The sequence below is a fragment of the Neolamprologus brichardi genome, chromosome 15 (genome assembly GCF_056152115.1).
Source record: "Neolamprologus brichardi isolate AB-2024 chromosome 15, ASM5615211v1, whole genome shotgun sequence".
Taxonomy (NCBI): domain Eukaryota; kingdom Metazoa; phylum Chordata; class Actinopteri; order Cichliformes; family Cichlidae; genus Neolamprologus; species Neolamprologus brichardi.
Window position 1 is genome coordinate 21,939,432 of NC_142118.1, and position 19,963 is coordinate 21,959,394.

Sequence of the window (19,963 nt, forward strand, 5' to 3'; positions counted from 1 at the left end):
GCACTTCTGCGGTGTGGCTCTTGGGGGATTATATACTGGAATAATGCATGAATGTTCCAAACTCCCACAGTGCGAACATGATGTGGCATGACAATGCTGGAAAATGAGGGGTGTCAAAGCCTGCTGGGAACTGTAGTTGTTGAATGCAAAAGGTGTTTTGTGATGAACGACATGTTCAAGTGATGCGCTTTGAGCTGTGTATCCACCCCGCTCTGACAGTTGATGCTTCTTTTTTGTTTTCCTACTCTTCCCCTGCCTTTCTGCTCCTTTGCTCTTGCTCTATCTTCTTGGCGAGTGATCCTAACAAGGCGGATTATACATTTTCAGACTGAGAGCAATCCAGATATGATCAAGTATTTATGTAAGCTGCACTCTCACTGCTCAAATACATACAGAGCTCTCTCGACTCAACAGCTGTTTCATAACCAGCAGTCGCTACTCACTGTGTGTGTGTCTCTGTGTGTTACTGCATGCATGTGTGTGCACGTTAACAAGTCTGTGTGGTGTGATAGCTGATAGTCAACAATAAAGCACTGAATTATAAATGTGCAGTTAATGCTTAGGAGAGAACAGACATCTATCTGGCCTCGTTAGAGGAAGTGTGTGTGTATGTGTGCGTGGCCATATTTTTGCGCTTTCTGTTACTTAAATATGAAAAAAAAACACACTAATTGTTTGCCGCTTAATTGAAATGTAACTGCTAATCCAGCAGACTATGTAACTGTATTAATTAAAAGAAAAACACTCAGCGACTTGTGCTGAGTTAAACCGAACAAGGACTATTTATAGAGAACAGGCCAGGCTGCACATGTGCATAATTCATAAATCTTTATGTGTGTGTATATGTGTGTGTAGCAATACATAATACATAGTGTATACATCAGTGTTAAACCAGGCGCAGGCTGCAAAGTGCCGGGATTTACAAATATACTGCACTGCGTGAGGCACATACACACATACAGTACACACACAAAGGCAGCATAGCGAGCGGAGGCTAGCCCATTGTGCTTGAATAATACCAAATGCATTGAAGTTTAGTATTCCCAGTGCACACCAGCATGGATTGTGGTTCCAGTGAGACACACATATAGAGTATAGTCAGATGTTTTCTGTGTATTTACCCGTTTGTGCATGTAGATTCTTCAGTTCCTGTGTGCTTGTATCCAGTATTTGCATATGTGTTTGTGTGGGGTTTTCCAAAATCTCTTTTCACATGTAATGTGTTCTTTTGCTTTTATGCAGATTATTATGCTTCCCGTCTTTATATTCTCACACCTCCACTTGTGCTAATTTCTAGCTCCCTATTTTTGTTCTTGGACTCCTCTGGAGTACATTTTATGCTGTGTTTTTTATGCAGGCCCTCTGTTAATTCTTTGTCTGAATCGAGCCGTTTTAGCTCCTGTCTCTTTAAAGCCTTTCTCTCCTTAAAAGTCACATTTTTTTTCTGATTGGTCGCCCCTCACGTCTCTTCCACAAACCGAACCCAATGCTTGTGGGCTTCCTTCTCTCGCCTTTGTGGAGGTTTCAAAAACAGCCTTTATACACACTAAAAAGTGTAATAATGTATTTTCCATTGAAAGGAAGCATCCGTGGCTGCTTTCTGAGTTAGACTGACTGGTTTGCGGTGTTCTGAGCTGCAACACGGGCAACACTGGAGATGATCATATAAGGAAATTCCCTCTAGCTGACATCAACCATGCTGAAATAGAAAAAAACCATTGTAAGCTGACTGTTTAAAGCAAAGTAGTTTATTTTCTGACTGAAACAAGCCTCTTTTTTCTTATCCCTTAAAGCTGTCTTTCTTCTGATTGGCTGCCTCTCATAAACAGAAGGTTTGAACAGAACAGATCTCAGTGCTTGAAATTTGTAATATCACCTCTTTGTGGATTTATTCAGAGCCAAAAGTAGGAAAACAGAGTTTGAAACTGTGCATTAATGCTTTACAGGGATCACTTGTACATTGACCACATTATTTGAAACTTTGTTTAATGTGAACATCTAAAGTTGTAACTGTATGTGTGTAACAGAAAATAAGGAAATGCTCAGTAAGGAAGCTGTAAAAGTTTGTGTGTGTCTTATTATGTCTTATATCATGATACAGTGTGTGAGTAAATATCTAAACATCTTGGTTTTGGTGAAAAAGAAAATGCATGCTTCAAGGGAATACTCAGTGGCTGTTGGCTGGATTAAAAAACCACAGAGGTGCACATCACTTTGGATTCTGGTACTCGCATAATCCTGAGTGGAATAACAGTTCTTGACACTAAGTCAGGTGTGATCGATGATGCTACAGAGTGCATGAGTTACTTTTGTAAAGCAGTTATAATGACGGCAGTGGTAGTTTTTTCTTTCTTCTGATCAGTTTCACATTTTTGCGTTTATACATTGTGCTTACAGCGCAGTCTGCGCTGAGATTTTGCAAAGTCTGGCTTTTTGGAAATTCAAATGTGGCAATGATGAGAAAGTGGTCATTTATGCCTTATTTTGCATTCTCAAAATAAGTCTTCTATATGTAGGGACAGGAAGTTGGATGAGCTGTTTGGTGTCAGATTTGATGCATCTGGTCTTCTGCATGCACTACAGCCAGTTGCACTTTTTGTAGTTCCTTTGCTCAGAAACGTTATTCTACAGCTTTAAAATTGATTTTCCGCACTAATACTGTCATTGTTAAAAGTGCATATGCTGGCCACCCCTTTCAAGTCTAAATGTAAGCATGCATTTAAGTTGCCTTCATATATATGTAGTAAATACTGTGTATTACATATTACAACACACTCTTCATGTCCTTGCAAAAGTGCCATACGCGTTGGCCTGGCGCCTCCTCCCCCCCTGCTGGGGCCCCTCCATCTATTTCTGGCTCTGCGTCATGCCTGGGCTTTACTCCTGTGGCAAGAGGAGTGTTTCTCTAGGGCTCCCACTCTGCTGTACACACACACATATACACACACACACACAGAGAGAGAGAAAACGAGCGAGCGAGAGAGAGAGAGAGAGAGAGAGAGAGAGAGAGAGAGAGAGAGAGACTCATACACATACACCTCCCGACTGAGACACGCTCACATGCCTGCCTGGTGAACGAGTGAGCGCTCTCAGATGTAAACACACACAGTGGCAGACGGACAGAGCAGCGGATGGAGGCATGGATGAATGGGTGGCTGCTGACAAACTGGACTTCATATTGGGGGTTTGAACTTGTGTGTGCATGTGAGAGAAAGTGTGTGTATGCGTGAGAGAGAGAAGGAGACGGTCGGCCGGTTGGTCGGTGTGTCTGTTTCCGTGGCGATGGAAGGAGGGAGAGCGAAAACAGAGGAATGCTTTCGGTGATAGAAAAGGAGAGCCGGCCAGGTTGGTTCAAAGTCTGTCTGTCCATATCCAGGCTTCTTCTTCCTTTCCCTTCTCTCGTCTGCTTTGCCTTGCTTTCTTTTTCAGTCAAGTGGGTGCTTTCCTTTGAGTGTGTGTGTGTTTGTGTGAGATTGTGTGTGTAGCAACCAAGCAGGGGGGATGTCCTCGTCCGCGGCTGTGAATGACAGTGTGTTGTAATATGTGTGCAAGAAGGGTGACTATGACATAAAGTAGTTCATCATAAATATCTATCTATCTGTCTATCTATCTATCTGCCCCCCCCCCCCCCCCCCCTCTCTCTCTTTCTCTCGCTCGTCCTCTCCCTCCCAGGATGCTGTTAATGGACACACACATATAAACTAGACAGCTGACTGTCTCACACAGCGGTGTCAGTTCCCTCCATTAACCGAGGGGTGCCACCACAACACACACGTACACACACCTAGTGTGCTTGTCCTCTTGAGCGTTGAGCACAGTGATTTACAAGAAAACAGGCTGAACTCGTGTGTGTGTGTGTGCGCGTGTGTGTGCGTGTGTTTGTATTTATGTTTCATGTCTCCCTCGCTGCCGCTGGGACGTCCCTTGCATAACAAGTTACTCTAGTACACACAGCACAAACACATGCTTGTATACACACACTGCCATTTGTCTGTCAGAGCAAAGAGGTGCGATTACAGTGACCTTGCTCTCCCCTGTTGGAGCTTTTTTTCTCCTTCTGGTTCTTTTCTATTAATGCCATTCTTTTTCTTTTCTTTTCCTCTTTCTTCCACTAATACTTCTTGACAGTGTTCACTGTCTCATTACTTATTATTTTGCTTCTTCCCTTTTGCTACTACAAGTGGCATCACAGTATAACCTTAGAACGAGTTTTCTTTTCATACATGTTATTTGACCTTCTTCTCTGGTTCACATCGTCGTTCCTGTCTTTCTTCTCATCATCTGATTTTTGTACTTTGGAAAATATATTAAAGTATGCCTAGTCCAATTTAGCATGCCTCTTTTCCATATTTGTGTATAGGTGTGTTAAAAGGGTGGCTGCCCAAGTTAAAGTTTTGAATAATGAGGTCAGTACGTGCACAAGTAATCCCTGTGAGGCAAAAGCTCAGTATTCAAACTGCTCTCAATGCTCAGTTTCAAATAGTTTTTTTCTGTTCTTCGCTGTGTATGACATCATAGAGAGAGGGGGGGGGAGATCCCTAATATGGTCATTTCCACGTTCTATTTATGAGGGACAGCCCGTCAGAAGAAGACTTAGGCTTAAAGGAAGAGATGCTAAAACAGCTTTGTTTAAGACAGTTGAACCGAGGACTTGCAGATACATATGGATTATTTTGAAGTGTGAGTCACGTAAAGTATAGAGACAAGAAAATGAGCATAACAGCTCCCATTTATGCTTTAAAAAACAGGTTTCTATTACACCATTTACATCCTACACAGTCTGAATTTAGTGACAGACAAAGACAGTTAAAAGGATGCAGTTGTGTGTCTAACTTTTTTGTTTTTTTCTAGAAAGACAGCCCGGTAAATACTGTAGCTGAAAAGACAAATAAAGTGACAGACAGACATAAACATGAGACGGGCTGTCAGACAGACAGAGATTGGGAACTAAGAAAGGAGACTGGCAGACAGATAGGAAGTCACTTGAAAACAGAGGCAGTCAGACGAGCTGGCAGTCAGACGGACAAGTAAACACATTGAAAAAGACAGACAGACAGACAGACAGGTAAACAAATGTACACGAGGACACACAGACAGAACGCCTGGCAGAAGAGGTTGAAAAAGAACTGTCTTGCTAACTCAGCCAAAAACAGCCAGACACTCAGACATGCAGGCAAATTCTGAGACAGCCGTTTAGCACCAGCGATAAGGCTCCTATACAAATATGTATTTGACAGACAGCCGGACTGACTGATGGACAGAGTGACAGACAGAGCAGGCAGACAGACCAAGAGATGATCAGTTCCTCCGGTCCTAAAGCATAGGAAGTCCTGCTGCTCTGCCGCCAAGTGTGTTAAACCATTTTTCCATTCACAAATTCTCAGACAGTGAAGTGTGCTGCTTCTGCCCTGGTATGTGCACGTGTGTGTTTGCAGTGCACGTGTGCGTGTGTTTATGTGCATGAGCGGTGTGATGCTCCGGAGGCGGGTGAGTGGGTGAAGGCCACATTCGATTGCTTTTCTTCAGCACTGATAACACTATTCATTTAAATGCATTTTGTTGCGAGTTGTGACTCTGAAGAGGAGAATTTTCTAAGATCTTGCTTCCCAGAAATGTGCCGTTATACAACTCGGTTTATTCACTTTAACCACATTGTTCCCCACATGAAGAGCTCACTGGGGTTATAAACTTTTAGTCATCGTATTACTGATGATGAATGCCTGTTAGTGAGGAAAGTCATATTTGTTTAAACTCATTTCCCACTAAAAACACAAATTCATATTGGAGCTGACATTTGCCCAGAGAACAGTGGAGTGTTTAAAATTTCTGAATGTTTTTGCTCTCCTTCCAGGTAGGCTTCAACTCATTTGCGTACGGTATGAAAATCATCCCGCAGAAACAGCTCGTCCACAGAGCGAATATTGAGCCTCACACACTGTGTGCTTTTATTTTTGTCCGTGTTGTGTGGCTGTTGCTTGGTAAAGTCTGTCTGGGACCGGAGCTGCTTCTCTGAAAAAGATTCTGAAAAAGATTCTCTTCTCTACAGGAAATTAGGCTTTGACTAGTTTGAATGCACATACAGTGCCGGTGATGGAATCGGCAGCATGCAAAGTTAGGAAACAGCAGTTTGCAACACAGATGTCCTTAGTAACTTATGAAATGGTAATTAAAGAAATGGCAAATAGCTGAAAAAAATGTAAAATAAATCAAATTTCCAGGGTCAAGAAACAACGTTCATACTCAACAACTAAAATATATTTAAATTTTATTACAGTTTGAGTTCACTTTTCCCACTGTTGACCATTACAGCTGTTGATTATGGCACAAAGCTGAAGAGTAACTGCTAGGGAGCAACTCTGAAACACTTTTGATTAAATATTGGGGTAGCAGATCTTTACATGTAGGCAAATGTGTGCGTGTGTAAAGGAGGGGGGGCGGGGGGGGGGGGGGGGGGGGTAAAGCTGCAATCTTCTAATGACCAGCAGGGGCGACTCATACTGATGTCTATGAGATGATTACAGTATTACTCACTGGATCTGTGACCGCAGTAAATACTTCCCTGATGAATACCTAATTTCGAGTCTTTTTTCATACAGCACTTTTCTTTGGTAACTAATACTTCTATTTGCAGTAATACGGAAGGTCAGGCAGTCGATGTGGATGATATAAGGCAGGGGTGTTAAACATAGACAGTCCAGCCTACTGGATGGCTTTGGAAAACGCGACGAAGTTAATAGATTTCAAATTTCAATTTTATTTATACTATATTTTCATAAGATTTACAGCCTTTCCTATTGATAGAGCACTCCAAGGCCCTGCACACTGAAAAAAAGGGATTGCCCATCTCTTGGATTTATGTAAGCATCTTGTGTGTATTTAACACAATTGCGTCATGCTTTAAAGTTAAGTGTAACTATATAGTGTAGAAACTACATGATATGCAGAGAGGGCATATTAAATTGTTCATATCATGTTCAGTGAAGTAAGTCAATAATATAGCATTGTTAAATCCTGCAACACTGCTTGTGATTTTGGCTCGCGCACTTTGGATCATGGTTTGAGGAAGGCATCCATCTCATTCAAGTTGAGCAGCTGCCTCTACTTTTTTTCGGAATACCGAAAAAAAGGAAAATGGGTGGTTGTTACATTTACAAAAGTCTAACTTGTAATTTGAACAAAATAATTTCATGTTTCTATGGTGAACGTAATTAAATCATGTAGTATATGTATGAAATTCAACAACTTAATTTGATCTCATTGAGATGACATGATACAATCTAGTAAGAGTGGTTAGTTGAAATTCACAAGATCACACGAGATTTCAAACTGCCGGGAAATCACTGGAGTTATAAGAGGCAGACAACTACACACACACCACGCGTATGCTGTCGCCATTTTTTGTGGTTGAACCTGTCAAGGACAAAAACGTAAAAATTCTACATCAAGCCTTGATAAGCCTTGTTAACCCTGGATTGGTGGCGTGGTCGTTAGTGCTGTTGCCCCACAGCAAGAAGCTCCTGGGTTCAAATCCACAAGCTGGTTAGTTTGCACTGTGTTCTCTCCCACAGTGAAAAGCCATGCAGTTATTAGAGTTAGGTTAATTGGTGGAAATGGTTGTTTGTCTCTATGTGATACACTGGTGAGCTGTCTGGGGTGTACCCTGCCTCTTAACCTATCACTTTGGGCTTATGCCCCTGCAACCCAGATAAAGGAAGGAAGTTGTTGTAAATCCATTCCTTTGTTGAACAATATGTTAATATAAAGACAACATGTAGTATTTAAGTAACCAAGTAGTATTGAACTAAAGGTTATTGAATAGTGTTGGAATAAAATGACAAAATTGTGAAGGATTAAAATATTCCAAGGGCTCAACTTACTTCATCTAAACATGTTTCAATCATGTTTTATCAACACAAAATGCACAGGTTTATTTAATATGAATAAGTTGTGTTGATTTAACATAGTTAAGTTTCTGCCAAAGCAAAACATCTGTGTGCAACCAATGCTCACTATTGAATTAAGTAAATCTAACATGCTCTTTTTTTCAGTGCATTTGCCATTCATACTAAACCAAAGTAATTAAGTAATACATAAAACAATTAAATGACAGAAAATTTACAGTTTTTCTGTCTGTTTTGGGTTTTTTATGTGAGTCCACTTAAGAAAAAGAACATTTTCTATGAATTAACAAAAATATATCATTTATGTGGCTCAAGATATAAGACGAGTTTGACATCTTGATGTAGGGCATGACTGCTAAGTCACTATGTCATTGTGTTAAGTTTCATAGTCGGCCCTCAGTGCCTGGTTTTATCCTCCTGAGACCCTGAGTCTTCATATAGCACTTTGTAATCCATTCTGCTCAACAGTGTTTTATACTTTGTTAAGCCGCATTAACTTTGTGGCGTTATGTCGTGAAATAAACCCACTGTCGTCACGAGGACATACTTTTTTTTATGTAACATATGCAATGAAATGTTAGAAGAGGTACCTTCATTTTTATATATTATTATCAGGTCCAACTAAGCTTGGAGAAATTAAAAATTTATCCCAAACGAGAGCTCAGGTGGTTTAAAAAGCAACCTCTTTGTGGCATTTTTAAAATTCATTTATTTTTTATTATATTTTTATTTCAAAACCCAAGAAAAGAAAAGTTAACATCTTATTTTTCTTTCAGAGTAACATTGAGAGTAACTAAATGTAACAGAGTAACTAAATGTTTTGTTTAAAGGAACTGCATTTCCAGCCAATAAGACCAAATTAACCCCGTGAGGTCTGACCTACTTTGCCAGTCATTGGTTTGCTTGAATAATCTCAGCTTCATATGTACAGTGAAGTTAAATATATAATTTATATTTCAGGAAAACTTGCTATCAAAATAAGTTAAATGACTATAAAGACAAAAAGCATTAAGCCTTTCAGAGGTAAATAATAATGAACTTTGCTACTAAATCTGATGGTTAATGCTTCACATGATTAATTAAGAGTACAATAAAGTTACTACATTTATTATTCTGCCTTTTAAGAAATATTGGGGCCCTACTTTTAAGAGGTTAGCACATTGCTCAGACCTGTAACTGTGCTTTCCCCTTCAACCCCAAATCAACTGCAAAACTCATGTTTCCTTCTATTATCCTTAATACTCACTCTCTCTCTCTCTCACACACACACACACACACACACACACACACATAGCAGGACAGGTGGCTGTATCACCTTGACGTCCAGTTTTACACCTCACTCTACAGTCATCTCTCTCTCTCTTGCTCTCTCTCTGCAGGTATAAGCCCCTTATACCTTCTGTGCTCCAAACACTGCCAGGACCACACACACACACACACACACACACACACACGCACCCGCAGCAGGTAGTGGCAGCATATCATAGCCTCTGGTCGCCTGGCGAACAGAGCGTCATGATGGAGGGATGACAGGAAAGATGGTTGAACAGATGGAGGGAGGAAAAAGGGTTAGAGCGAAGGACAGATGAAACAGAAATAATACATGGAGGCTGGGAGGGGTGGAGGGATGTTGATGGAGTGACAAAAGAAGGAAAATAATTACTGAGGGATTCCGGCTTGATGGAGGGAGAGATGGAAACATTGAAAGAGAGATGAGGGAAGAATAGAAGCAGAATGGAGGAATGAATGAGGTGGAGCAGTGTGTAACAGAGGTAAAAAAAAAAAAAGGTGATGAAGAGTTAGCAGATGATGGAAAGAGTGATTGATTAATGGGGGAAAGGAGAGATGAAAGAGAAGATGAAGTAGTATTAAAGAAGAACTGACAGAGGATAAGACGCAGGTGGGAGAAGGTGTTGATGGGGTGAAAAGGAAACATGATGAAAAGAGTGATGTGGAGCAGAGGGCAGAGAAATGAAGGATGGGGGTTAAAAGTCCACTTAAGTGAAGAAATGATAACTGAAAGAAGGAAAGCTAATGGTTGATGATGGAGATGCTTTGTCATCAAATGTTTTCTGTTGCCTAACTTATCGTTTCAATGTTCTCAACTCCTCCATACTCCTTTTGTTTTCTCTCTGTTCCTGTCACCTCCCCCTGCTCCTTTCTTCTTACTTTATCTCTCCTTTGAACTCATGTTCTTCCCTTTATCTTTCTCTCCTTTTGGATCTTCCTTCTCTTGTTTCTCCCTCATCTACATTCCATTTATTTTTTGCTTTGTCCCCCTCTTTCCTTTGTCGTTTCCTTTTCTTTCCCATGCCTAGATTGCGTCTCTTCAGGACTCTGCATTGTCACCTCTTTACACTGACTGTGCTGCACATTGCAGCAACATGTTCTAAAAGGCCCTCCTGACTTCCAAGGAATGGCCTTATGTTTCTGCCTCCCCTTCCTTCTCCGTCAAAACGAAAGAAAAACGATAAAGAGGCCCAGCGAGGACGTGGAAACTTAACTGTTTTCTCCCTGCCAAACTTCCCCTCTCTACCTCTCCCTCTTTCTTTCTGCTTTTCTTCCAAGAGGTGTTAAAGTAAGTGTGTTTGTGTGTGAGTGTGTGATGAAGGAAAAGAGCTGTGTATGTGTGTGCGGCTGGAATGTGGAGGCTCGTAAGTCACCTCTGATTTTCCACTCCCGCTGGGACACATCCCATTATCAGTTTTATATGAAACTAGGAAATTCCTCTGTGGTTTGAGTGAGTCTGTGTATGTGTGTGCGTGTGTGTGTGTGTGTGTGTGTGTGTGTGTGTGTGCGCCCCCCTGTGTGTGTGTGCGTTAAATCTCAAGGAGCAGAGCTGCATGTTGCATATGTGTGTTTATGTGTTTTTGTCAGATTGGAGGTTACTGTATGTGTGTATCAGTGTGTGTGTGTGTGTGTGTGTGTGTGTGTGTGCAGTGTCTGCCTTTATAATGAGCAGCTTAAGAGTGGAATAAAAAGTGGGCATTTTGCTTCTCTCTATACTTCTCTGTGTACTGCAGGACCACCATAAAATCCTAAAATACAGCGCCATACAGTACATCAGTATTCAGGTTCAAAGTGGCTCGTACAGAATTTGTGGATACTTGATTGGAAAATTTGATGGTCAAAACTTATAACTGCATGTTCTTAATCTGGTGGGAATTAGAAACAAAAAAATTGTTGCTTTGCTAAGATGTTTAGACATTTTTCGGAAACTTTGGTTTTCTGCTCAGTCGGTTTAAATGGGAAGGATTAGACTGTTTTTGGCTGGGCAAGTAGGTATTTATCTTATTAGTGGCTCCTTGTCTGAGTGTACATGAAATACATGTGTTCTCTAGGTTAATACAAGCTGTGATAGACATGTAACACCTTCTAAAAGATCAAATTGAATGTGGATATTTAAGTTTATGGAATAAATCTCCTTACAGTGATCGCTTAAGGGATCACTGTAAGGAGATTTATTGCATTTAACCTATCCTAAAGGTTGGGAGCAGTGGGCAGCTATCATGCAGCGTCTGCACCTGTAAGCTCATGCCCGGGTCAAGGGCACAGTGACAGTAGTTGCCAGGAGACACATGCAAACTCAACACAGAAGGGCTCTGGCTCAAATTCAAACCAAGGACTAGTTGCAGTAAGGCTAACTACCAAGACACTGTGCTGCCCCTATAGGAGCAGAATAGAAAAAAAACTGAGTGTGGAAAAAATCTCTATAAGATAAAATATTATTTCCAATTTAATATAAAAAAAAAATATCATCAATGTTATTGGAACAGTCTAAGTAGAATACCAATGCGTATCTACCACTATTAGCATCACGTGTATGCATAACATGATTGTTTCCACATTTATCCACCTGGAATTCCAAAGTCAGCAAAATGAACCGATGATTTAACTGAGAGCGCTCCAAGTCCCATAACGTCGCTAATGGGGAAAATTAAACCAGAGGCCTGGTTACCTGTTCAGTGGTTTGCTTGGTGCCAAAAATCTAACTTCAAAATCACTTGTGGTGTCATTGATATGAAAAGTGGATACAACTACCAACAATGTGGCAACTTTAAGATAATCTTATGTTACTGCTAATTACTGCTCTGACCGAGTGAGAGAAGCTGTGGCCGACTCGCACAATTTAAAAAAACAAAACAGAAAATAAAAATATCTGGTGAAATTGTCAGCTAATTGGTTGATAGGCTGGAAAAACAAAAATTCAAACTTTTCGTTGTTGTTTCTAACAGCTTCTAATTATTATATGAAAAACTGAATGATATGTAGAAGGCATTTAGCCAGCTGATTGGACACTTGTTTTGAAGCAAACTTAATGAATTTCTTATTGCTGCCAGGCTGTTTCAGATTCCTTATTTGTGGCAGATGGATTGATTAGTGGGTGTTTTTTATGGGTGTTTTGTCACATTAATATAATAAAAGTAGGACACGTCTGGAAAGACTAGAATAATATCAGAGAAGAGGAATAAAGAGAATGGGGAAGAGATGAGAATAGAATCCAAACTGTTCCTAGCCCACAGGCCTATAACTTCCCATTCTGCGCTCAGTGGAAAATCAACAAAGGAATATTCCACATCTCTTTTTTTCTCCGTTGCCCTCTCCACCTTGATCTTTCCATCTTCCAGTTTGGAAGGAAGGTAGGAAAAGAAGCTGAATGAGAATGATGTGAGTAGCTGGATTTAATCTCTTGCTTTCACAAAGTCACATGGCTTTAAGGATTGTTTTTTACATCAACTTGGTTTTATTGGGCAGCGTACTGAGCAGACTATCGGGAATGATGGGAAGAAAGCTGAAGATCTTTATCTGCCAGCCTAGGGTGGTTAAAAGATTCCAAAATTCACTTGCTTCTTTCCTCATTTTGGCAGCTGAATGTGCTACTTAGAGCAGAATCAAACTCCAGATGAGAGTTGGTTACCTGCCAAAACTGGCTGGTTCAGAAGCCAAGCCTACCAGACACAGGCACAAGTTGCCAGAGTTTGGCTGGTGGCTGGTGGTAGTTTCCCACCCTCCAGTCATGTATTCCAGATGTTGTGGATTTAAATCCAACTTGTGACCTTGTTTCATGTCATCCCCTCTCTCGCGCTCTCTCCTGAATTTTTTCCTTTCTCAGTCTTTCCTCATTCTTTCCACACTCAACAAGCAGTACTGTAAGTAAAATATTGAAACAATTTGAGTATGATCTCGTTTGTGGAATACAAAAAATGTATTTGGATGACCGAAAAAGAGAAGTTTGTTCACCTTAAACTACATTGTTTTTAGTTCACACTCCTTGTATTCCTGGAAAAACCTACCAGTAGTGAGGGAAGACCTTCTTTCTAGGTAGCTCTTATTGAGATGACCTTGAAATAGACACTTGTCCCAAAGCAGCTTTGGTGTCGGCATTTCTCTCCATGAGTTGCATTTTTAAAGAAACATGTAAGTCAAGGTTCTGTTTTTTAAATAGAATCATTTTGGACTGTCCTTTTAAAAATATGATTGTTTTTTTGAAGAATTTCACATTGTAAGTTAGTTGATAAATAGGAAATGAGTCACAGTGTTGTGCGGGGTGACATAATCCTTAATTACAATGTAAACACACACACACAATGTTTGTATTATGATTTCCACATCCCGCTGCCTCAAATGTGAACCAGCGCATCCATGGACTCTATCCAAGAAAGATAGTTAACTCGCTGGTATGTGAAGTACTTTTTTGATCGCTTAGTGGAGCAATTCAACCATTGACCTCTTAGTTTTGAAACAAGACAAGAGGTTCTGACTAAGAGACAGATTACACCACAGATTACAGAGTGGTAAGCATACCACCAAGCAACATGGTGGTGGTCAGAGGGCCCGGTGGCGCCTGTGTCCGGCAGCCTCGCCTCTGTCAGTGCGCCCCAGGGCAGCTGTGGCTACAATGTAGCTTGCCGTTCCCAGTGTGTGAATGTGTGTGTGAATGGGTGAATGACTGAATGTAGTGTAAAGCGCTTTGGGGTCCTTAAGGACTAGAAAAGCGCTATACAAATGCAGGCCATTTACCCAGTTTATCATCAGTTTTATGCTGAATGGGACCAAAATGTACAAAATGACCATCGGGTTGTATAAAACAACACTTAAAACTAGCAACCAAGGCCATAAACACCCCAGGAAGGTGTTTACCAAGTTCGTATATTGAGTGAGAAGTAGAGTGAAACTATTTTGACTTGCTTTTCTAATAACTCGCCCCCTGCTGGCTGTTAGAGAACAGGGAGTGTGCAAGGCATGTCTGCACTGGCGTCACTGTTTTGATCCAATGGCCATTCCGATCAAGTTCATGAAACCAGTTGGGCGTCAGTCCACAACTAAACGCAATCCCTCAACAAATCCAATGTTCTCCTCTGTATGGCTGATGTGTGTTAAACGCTATGCCCACTGACCACCTTTCACACTTAAGAAAAGAGGCTCTTTGTTTGTTGAAGAACATTTGTTGGGTTTGTAAGGTCTCAAAATACATATCTTTGTAAAAATCTGAGAAATATGGCAAACACATTTCAAATCCTTGCTCGCTTCATTGTGTTTTTGTATCACTTAAAAATTAAATCTTGCATGCTACTTGAACTATATTTTTCTTGCTGACTCTAGAGCAATAATTCATGGGCTTTCCTTTTAAAGCCTCTAGTGTCACACAACTTGCATCAGCTTCATTTGCTAAGTGTGTTTATAGTCATACTAATGAGGTTAACCTGATTAAGACTACGGAATTTATATCACCCCTCCTTCATCCTGTTTATACATCTGTGTTTATATGATAAGGTGCTTAAAATCTGCTTAACTTAATCTATTTTTAACCCATTTATAGCTGATTAATGATAAACTAATTGACACTTATTTGAATGTTAGTTTGTCATTTATTGAGGATAAAATGTATGTTATCAATTGCTATGATTTGAGAAATTAAACAGAATACGACTGATCAGGCAAGATCATTAAATGCAGATTAACCAGTAGTAATAATATTTTTGGGGGTCAGAGGTCGACAGAGGAAAAAAATCACAAAATGATTATTTCTAGAAGTGATGCAGCTGGTTTAAATATTATTTTCTGGCATTTTTGTGAGTCTGGAAGCATAATGAATTTCCCCATCAGGTATAGCAGTAGGCATGGTTTTACAATCAATAAGTGGAGCTGATCGGTTTCATGTTAGGCTCTCATGGAATCATTCACTGGACTCAGTCTAACAGGATTATGGCTAAAACACGCAGAGAGGCTGCGTTGTAGATTAAGTGTGATCATCTTGTTAGGAATTGTCCAATAAAAGAGACTCGACCCGGCGCAGCTGGTTAACTTTGTTTTCCTCTGCGGAGAAGCTCGATGCATGCACACGGATGGAAACACACGAGTCAGCCTCGCCATGTGTGTGCGGTGTGTGTGTTTGCACGTGTGTTTTGACAGACATGAAACAGAAAAAACGTTGTCGTAATTTTTTCCCTGCCTCGCTCCTGGCAGACTGGAGCAAGAGGACGACTTGGAAAAATCTGATCTCCAAACACAGTGTGTGTGTGTGAGTGTGTGTGAGGGTGTGTGTGTGTGTGTGAGTGACACATATGACTGTACACTTTTCTCTCAGTGTATGTGTTTTGTTGTTTTCTATCTATTACGTTGTTGGTATGTGTTTGGATTTCTTTTGGTCTTTTCCGCTCTTGTTTGTGTGTAAATAGTATATGTGGTGTGTGTATGCGTGTGCGCGTGTGTGTTTCCGTTCTCAGCCATATTTGAAACCATGTGGCACCGAGACGACAAATCAGATGAATAGAAGGAACTTTCCTGTCTGAGAGGTTTCTTTCTCTCCTCTCTTCCCCTTTATTACTCACTCCTTCCTCCTCTTTCTGTTCGCTACTTCCTGCTCCCCACTACCCCTCTTACCATGTCTCATTCTTTCTCTCGTCTCCCTTCTTTTCTTTCCTCTACACCCTTGTTTCTTTCTTGTTTACACATCTCTATTTTCCTCTGCCTGTCCCCTCCTCTTTCTTCTCTTTCTCCCTCTTTTTCTTTCTCCCCCACTGCCCCCTCTGTCTTTACACCATCCTCCCGTCTCCCCTCAGTATTCTCTCTTGCTTCCTCTGTCTGGCCCTCCCTTTGCCACCTGTCTCCTCCATGTTTGTGCAGCAACCTCTTTCACCTCCTCCCGTTCTCCTTCTTCAGCTCTTCCTCTCCTCCTTTCTCGTGCTCTCTCTCTTTTCTCTCTTTCATCCTTTAATTATAAATGTGCAGCTCTTTCTTTCACTCTGTTTGCCTAACCCCACCCATCCGCCGTCTCTGTCGTTGTTGTCCTTACTTTTCTTATTATTTTTGGTACTTTTCTTTCAATCTTGTTCTCCCCCTCATCTTCTCAACCTCAACGTCTTTCCTTTTGTTTCACCTTCTTATCCCACTCCACATTTCTTTTTTCTCACTGTTGTCTTTCTCTCTACTCTTCCTCTTCTTCTAAGGTTTCTCCCCGCCTGTCTCCTCTCCTCCTCCTTTGTTCTCCAGCTCCTCTGCCTTTCTCCATTTTTTCTTCCTCTCTCTCACCCCATCTTATCTTGTCATCTTCCTACTTTTAATCTCTCTCTCTCTCACACCCCGACTTTCATGGCTCTCTCTCTCTCTCTCTCTCTCTCTCTGTCCATCCAACACTCTTTATTCTTCCTCTCTTCTATTTCCTGTTACTCCTGTGACTGGACTCTCTCAGAAAAATACACAGACCCCCCCCCCCCCCCCCCCCACACACACACACACACACAGCAGCCTCTGATTGAATCTACAAGTATGAATAACCTCTATAAAAAGACAAACTTAAAAACGGCACAGCTGCCGTGAGCAGTATAAAGAGCCTTGATTTCACACCTGGAAATGCTTTTTACAGACCTTTTTAGCCCTTTGCTGATGCTACAGGATGTTTGTATAGCATTTGATAACTGAAACTTATTACACATTTTCATGGCTAACATGTTCCATGCATCATGGAAAAATATTGTTGATATTTTTATAGCCAGTTATCTTGTCACAGCTATTTTTGTTTGTTTGTTTGTTTTTTGAATGAATGATCTCACACTAACGATCACTGTCATGTGTGTTTTCTCACAGGATGGCCATATAAGGACACTTTCTGTCGGGACTCCCATTAAAACCAGTCTGACAGAGCGCAGACCGAAAGGTAAGCCGTGCCGGCATCTCATCCTGATTTCATGACGGACTTTTAGATGTTCCAAGGTTTTTTTTTCTGGACAGTGGACTGTGCGGTTTGTGTTGCATAATGTGGACTTTGCAGATGCGATGATGAGTTTCTCCTTTAATAAACACCGGTGTGAATCAGAGCAATGTGTTTGGGCCAAAAATGTTCCTTAAAGGCTTTGTTTCCATCCACTTATCAAACCGTTCGTACTCAAACACATTTGAATAGTCAGGGTAATTCAGGTTTGTGTCTTTAACCTTTGGATTTTCCACGCAGCATGTTTAACATTTAATGCTGCATTTAGAAATAACATAAATCTGCTTTAAAGGAAATTTCTTTGAGGAAAGAATTTTCAATTTCACTGTAAACACCTGTATACAGTCAGACTGGAGGGACATTGCAAAGACTTTCCATAGTAAAACATTATTTTGTTATTTTGGCATTCGAAGTGACGATGACTGCGTTAACCCTCTGAGGTCTAGGTAATTGTTGGTGATAACTATTCCTCACCCAACCATGACCATGTGTTTTAGAGCAACGTGACACTGAATTGTATAGGGGAAAAAAATATGAATAGTTTCTGAACAACTGATGAACTTTCAGGTTTGCATTCAGCCTCAAATCTCCCTGAATTAGAAGATAAATACATACAATTCAAACTTAGGATCTTATTTTGAGAACATTTCCAATCACATGTCATTCTCCAGAAGACTCAAAGGGACTGAGTATTGGAGCTTTGAGTTGTTGTTACAGCTTATGCAGAGGTTTGACCTTCACGTGGAGCTCACTTAAGCAGAAGCTGTGTGGGCAATCAGCCTCCTCCTTGGATGCCTCATCTGTAAATGTAACCCTTTCCCTTTGGAAGCCTGCTAGGGGTAACCCTTGTTTCTCTTTTCTGAACTCAGCAGTTTCTTTCATATTTCAGAATTGTTAGAGAGGTTGATCTCTGCCTATACATTTTACTAGCGCTACCCTTGGAAAATTGCACAACCTATATATACTGAGGTGTCAGATCTCGTCACTGAGGGTACTGGTGAGGTCGTTAAATGTCATCTTTAGGGGGGGAAGAGTTAAGATCATTGTTTTACTGCTGTGTTGTAAAATCCAACCACAAGTGTAGAAGCCCAACACTGTTGTGAATCTCATACTGACTGGCTCATCTCTGGCCTGGATGCATGGAGGACATGCAAATCTATAAGTTGGCCAGTGAGAACTAACCGCAAGCCTTAAAATGCTGTGATTACAACCCTGGGTTTCCAAGCTGTGACACACTAATAGATACAGTTCTGCTTTCCTGTGGTCTCAGTGAAAATGCAGAATTGTATTCAGTCAGTTCAGATCAACTTCCTGTTTGCCTTCTCTGCCTGTTGATGGCTAGTTGCCTTGTTTCTATTGGCCAAGCGAACATTCGTCACAGAGCGATCAACTTTCGACTTTCAATAGAATTTACATGAGATCTCTGGAGCTGCAGGCTGTGTTTGACGCAGCAGCAGACTACCGCTGCTCATTGCAAGCCACTGGAAATACTGTGTTTCAGAGTGCAGCGGAGGTGGTTACATCCTGTCTGACTGCTTCACGATCCAGTGTCCTGCGTCTTGTGTGGACACGATGCCGATGCGCCGATTAGTTTGGGATCCGTGATTCTTCAGTTAAACAGCAATGCAGGGTGGTGCTGAACTTGTTGATGGATCTCTGTGAAAGTTAGCATGTTTTTACAGTTAATATTGCAAAACGAGTTATTCGAGTTTCTGTGCTCTTGTTGCCCTGGTTACACTGGTTTCTATGGTATTTATAGTAGTTTTTGTCTTCTTTTCAAACTTTATTTCTGATTGTTACACTTTATTTTCTTTCTGATTACACATCATTTCTCTTAACTTATTGATAACCTTTTAATGTCTTTATGGATCATAATGTAGCGTTAGCTTTCTCAGGTTTTATCCCCTCCTGACCTGGTTACACTTGTTTTCTAGTGTTTCTGATGTTTTTATGAGTGTGTGAAAAAAGGAAAATTCTTTTAATGTGAACCATTAGAGCTGCAGGAGAGGACAGGATTACAATGTGACCACAAACAGAAATGGAACTAGAAGTCAAATATAAAACACACACACACACACACACACACACACACACACACACACACACACACACACACACACACACACACACACACATTCCAGGGAGCCAAATTACCATCACCCGAAGTAGCTGAAATGATTTTGGTTTGACACAGACACTGCGGTTGGCAGACAGAGAAAGTATTTTAGAAAGGTGTAAAATAATACGTTACCTGCCCCAACATGCTAACGCACACACACACACACATACACACACACACGTGCACACACAGACAGCATTCTAAACATTGCCAGCACAAGATTAACAAGCCAGAGCATGAAAAGACACCATGAAAAAAACCCAAATCAGCACCACAGAAAATGTTACAATGAGAAGATGTGCCATAGTTATGTCACAGCGAAGATGTGATGAAGTGTTTTCTGATAATTCAAACACACACACACACACAAACTCAGAGGCTTTCAGCAGCCTGCTGCGTGCCAAGGTTATGAAACAATTTGCATGCACGCGCCTTTCAACACAATTCTTCTTTACGTCCATTCAAGCTGAGACCCAACTCTGGAAAGATAAAAATAGAACCTCGCTGACCTCCTCTTTCTCTCCCTCTCCGTCCCTCTATCTCCTTACTCCCTCCCCGCTTTTCTGTCTCTGCTCTGATATTGTTGCAGCTGTTTTGCCCCAGTTGGGTAATGCTTGCACTGTAACAAAAGCAAAAAGAGGTGTTCGAGGTCGAGGCTTCGAGGATTTTTTTTTTTACTCTCCCCTGTGGGAAATATGGCTTTCATCAACACAGTACTCGCTCACAATAATC

The 19,963-nt window shown here is 41.0% G+C and overlaps 1 protein-coding gene across 3 annotated transcripts in view; it reads left to right on the forward strand.

The window, feature by feature from the left end:
• hivep2a (HIVEP zinc finger 2a) overlaps window positions 1-19,963 on the forward strand; it is a 122,215-nt gene that overhangs the window by 43,161 nt on the left and 59,091 nt on the right. For 2 of the 3 annotated variants that reach the window (XM_035908984.2, XM_006793511.3), the window contains one exon: window positions 16,989-17,058. The gene's annotated coding sequence lies outside the window, so the exon portion shown is untranslated. Of the gene's footprint in view, window positions 1-3,051; window positions 3,346-16,988; window positions 17,059-19,963 lie in introns of those variants that run through there. The other variant, XM_006793512.3, reaches the window with a different exon arrangement.